Source organism: Pinus tabuliformis, chromosome 8, assembly GCF_031772625.1.
Source record: "Pinus tabuliformis cultivar Carrire ecotype Pingquan chromosome 8, CPIR1, whole genome shotgun sequence".
NCBI lineage: Eukaryota > Viridiplantae > Streptophyta > Pinopsida > Pinales > Pinaceae > Pinus > Pinus tabuliformis.
This window is the reverse complement of record NC_142294.1, coordinates 1,277,859,549-1,277,864,052: the sequence shown is the minus strand read 5'-3', so window position 1 is coordinate 1,277,864,052 and position 4,504 is coordinate 1,277,859,549.

Sequence of the window (4,504 nt, the reverse complement as noted above, 5' to 3'; positions counted from 1 at the left end):
CATATATAATGGTGTATGGTTAGGACAATATTTTTGGGCAAACACAATGGACACCACGTGAGATATAGTAAATATATCAGTGTCATATATGTTGGATGACAACACTCCATGTAGGTATAGACTAGCAAGAAAAATTCTCTTAAACATATTAGGTTATTTCACTATGATTCTTATGTAAACATTCTAAAGGAGAATAATAGTAAGATGGAAAATTAAGTTGAAAAGCATATCTTTATTGGATATAAAAATGGTATGAAAAGTTATAATCTTTGGAACCTAGAAAATAAGAAGGTTATGTATAGTAGAGATGTGGTATTTAGTGAAATCAAGGATGTTGTCAAATGGGAAGGACTACAAAGGGAGAAGGAACTAGGTAAGATAGAATTGAATTGAAGGATGCTGAATTAGATTCTATGGAAGAACAATAATTGAAAGAAGAAGAACCAAATACTTTGATACTAAGGAGATCATATGAGGAAGGAACGGAAACACATATGTATACTCCACCTTATTTCCATTTAAATTTTTCTTTATTTATTATTGATGATTATCTTAGAACTGTTAGGGAGTTAGTGATTTAGATGATGGAAAAATATGGGAAAAGGAAATGGTTGAAGAAATGGCACCCTTAGACAAGAATGACGCTTCAAATATATTGGATTTTCTAATTAGAATAAATCCCATTCACAGAAAATGGGTGTTTGACAAGATTCTAAATGTAGAAGGAAGAGTGGAGAAACATTAATCTCAATTACTACCAAAATGTTGTCCCTAGGTAGAGAGCAGGGAAAATTTGAAGGATGGAAGTTGATCTTAAAGTTTAGCAACCTTGGCGAATCTTACTAGTCCCTAATATCCAAATTTTAAAATGTTTGATGATAATTTTGTAAAAATGTTTAGATTTCTAATTATTTTATATTAGAAAATATATAATATTGACGATTTTAAAAGCAAAATAATTTTATACTATAAAATTTGGCTGAATTCATTTTTAGAAAAATGGAAATTAACGAATATTCTTTTTGGAAAATACATGGAATATTAGACCACCTTTGATTATTAGCCCCCAAATTTTTCCTTGGTAGAGAGAATTAAATTTGGTAATATTTTTTCTTTTTCTTGCATATTAACTTCTATTAAAATTATTTTATCGATTGTTGTTTCTTTGAAGAAAATATTCCTACATGGGGATATGGGTGAATAAATCTAGATGGAGTAGCCATAAGGCTTAGTTGTTAAAGGAAAGAAAGAGCTAGTAGGCAGGTTGAAAAGGTCTTTGTAAGGGTTAAAGTAATCAATAAATATGTGATATCAAAATTTTTATATTTATATATTAAGATTTTGCTTCACAAGGAGAAAAATATATCATTGTGTGTATTTCAAATTAGTTGGTCATCATGTTATTTATTTGGTATTATATGTTGTCAATATGTCATTGATTGGAAATGACAGAGAAATCATCTAGGAAATGAGAACTCAGTTATTCTCTAAATTTTACTTGAAGTATCTTGGTGCTCCAAATTTTATTTTGGCCTTGGAAATTGAAATCGATCATGGAAACAAGAAATCTAGTTAAATTAGAAGGATTATGTTAAGTCAATCTTGCAGATATTTAATATGAAAGTATGTAAACTAGTGAAGGTTCCTATTCGTGTAGGTGTAAATTTATATACAAAATAGTTTCCCGATAAATATGAAGAGGAAGAATAAATGTCCTAAGTTCCATATTCTTGTGCAATTGCAAGTTTGATGTATGAAATGGTGTGTACTAAACCATATATTACACATTCACATGAAGCATTGAACATGTATATGTAGAAACTAAGAAACGAGCATTTGACAATAGTAAAGAGGATTTATAGTATTTTTGTGGCATTTCTTGCTATGGATTGTGCTACCAAGGAATATGAAGAATGGGTAAATACTTGGACATACATGACTTTGTTGATGTAGACTAAGGTAGAGATATAGATCATAGAATATCTATAAGTAGGTATGTTTTTAACCTATTTGGACAAGAAATGAGATGGATGAGCAAGCTAAGATAGTCTATAGTGGTACTCTCAACTACATGATATAAATAAATGGTAGCCACTCATGTAAATAAGGAATAAATATGGTTAAAAAAATTTATGTTTAAGCATTAGGTTCATATAATAGGCTGTAAGGATAGATTGTGATAGTCATAGTGAAATTTTCATAGAGAAGAACCCAAATTATCATTTGAACACAAAGCACATTGATATTCAATATCACTTGTGAGATTATGCTTGACAAGAAGTTGTTTCTGGTGAAGGTGGATCCCTTGAAGAATTTTGTAGATTCATTAACAAAATAAATGAGCACTAAGAACTTCTCTTGGTTTAGAGAAACAATGGGCATCATTGATTTCAATTGTTGATCATGTACTCTTGTGACCTCCTATGAAAAAAAAAACAAGTGGGAGAATGTTGCGTATGAGTTATTTATAGGACTATCCCCACACATTGTACATTATTTCAGGCACAATAAGGGGGTTCATGGGGGGACAATAACACCCTTGTTTCAAGGGGGAGAGTAAAGCCTCCCGTACTGCATTGCTTCACTGGGAGGAAAACCCCCCTCCATGTGCAGTGGTTCATGGGTACAAATCTCAAAAATAAAATTAGGTGCTCTTTTGAATCTCCTTTTGGATGTTCTAAACACACAGTTTTCTCGTTTAGTGGTTTTATTTCACATGGTGTTTTTTCCTATGGTTTTGTAGTTTTGGTTAAGGAACTACACTGGTATTCTAATCCATGATAAATGGATTGGAGGTTCATGGATGCAAATTGATATATATATATATATATATATATATATATATATATATATATATATATATATATATATATATATATATATATATAGGAGAATATATATGTTAAAAAATCTTGCTAGTTTTTTCAGTTTGGGTTTCTAGGATAAAATCTTTTTGTAATATGTTTGTGTGTGTGTGTGTGTGTGTGTGTGTGTGTGTGTGTATAGCAATAAATTGTATAGAGATTAAAAATTATCTATGATATCTGAAGATTTATTTTTGTTAGATGCTTCTATTATTTGGGGAAAATTTGATTCATCTATTAAACTCTGATTTCTAATATTGACCTTATTCTCCATTTTTAACATTTTTTCAAGTTGATTTTTTTGGGCATAAGACATGTTCTATAGAGGTGCTCGAATGAATTTGCAAAGCCTTTCTCAACTACTTCTTAGAATCCTTGTACTTGCAAGAATATTTTCATTCTCATGGACTAAAACTCATATTTATTTCCAAAACGAATTAGTCCTTATGTATAACTAAAATTACCTATACAACCTTTTAAAAATCTTATAATTCCAATAGAAACTTTTCCTTTATCTCTTTAATATCCTTGCAATCAGACCTTTCTTCTATTCTAAAAAAAAGGAACGAGAAAACTTTATTGTCATAGAAATAAGAAATATACCTATTTTACCAATAAGAAAAACTTATTATCAACACCAAACACCAATATTGATTAGAAGAGTTATATGTTTATTCCAATCACCATATTTTGATATATACTAGCCTAGATCGATCTTAACCCAGATCTATCAAGCATTGAGAGGGATCCAATCTCTCGATGTGCAAACCTCTTTTTTGAGTGTGAAACTTGAGGAAAAGTTTGCACCTTGAGAGATTTGATCCCTCTCGGTGCTTGATAAATCCGGGTTAAGATGGATTTAGGCTGGTTATACAATACTATATAATATATATATTTGTATTGATGTGCCTCTTTCTTATTCCCTCTCTATCTCACCCCCCAAACATACACACTCTCTCTCCATATCTACCTCTCTCTCTCCCTCCCTCTTCCTCTCTGCCTCTCTTTCTTCCCTCTATCTCTCCTCTCTCCCTTGTCACTCCATCTCTCTATACCTTTCTCCCTCTATGTATTTATTCTTCCTTTCCTCTCTCTTCCCCTCCAACTTCATCTCTCTCTCTCTCTCTCTCCTCTCTCTTGATTCCTTTCTCTCCCTTTCTGTCCCACCTCCATCTATCTCCCCCCCCCCCTCACTCACTCTCTATCTGTCTCCCCCCTCCATCTTTGTTCCTCCCTCCCTCTCTCTCTTTCCCTTTTCTCCCTATATTTCCATCCACCTATTCTATTTGTTCCCTCCTCTCTTCTCTCCCCTTCTCTCTATCCATATATCCCTTGTCACTCCCTCTCTCTCTCCACCTCTATCTCCCTATGTCTTTATTTTTTCCTTCCTCCCTCTCCCCCTCCAACTCCATCTCACTCTTCCCCCCTCTCTTCTTCTTTCTCTCCCCTCTCTCTCTCCTACCTCTCTCCCACCTCCCTCTCTCTGTCTCCCCCATCACTCTCTCACTCTCTCTCTCTCTCTCTCTCCACCCTCCAGCTTTGTCACTATCTCCCTCCCTCTTTCTCCCTCTCCCTCTCTTCCCTTCACTTTGCTTGTTGTCATCACTTGGATACTTAGTTAAGATAGATCTATGTTGGTT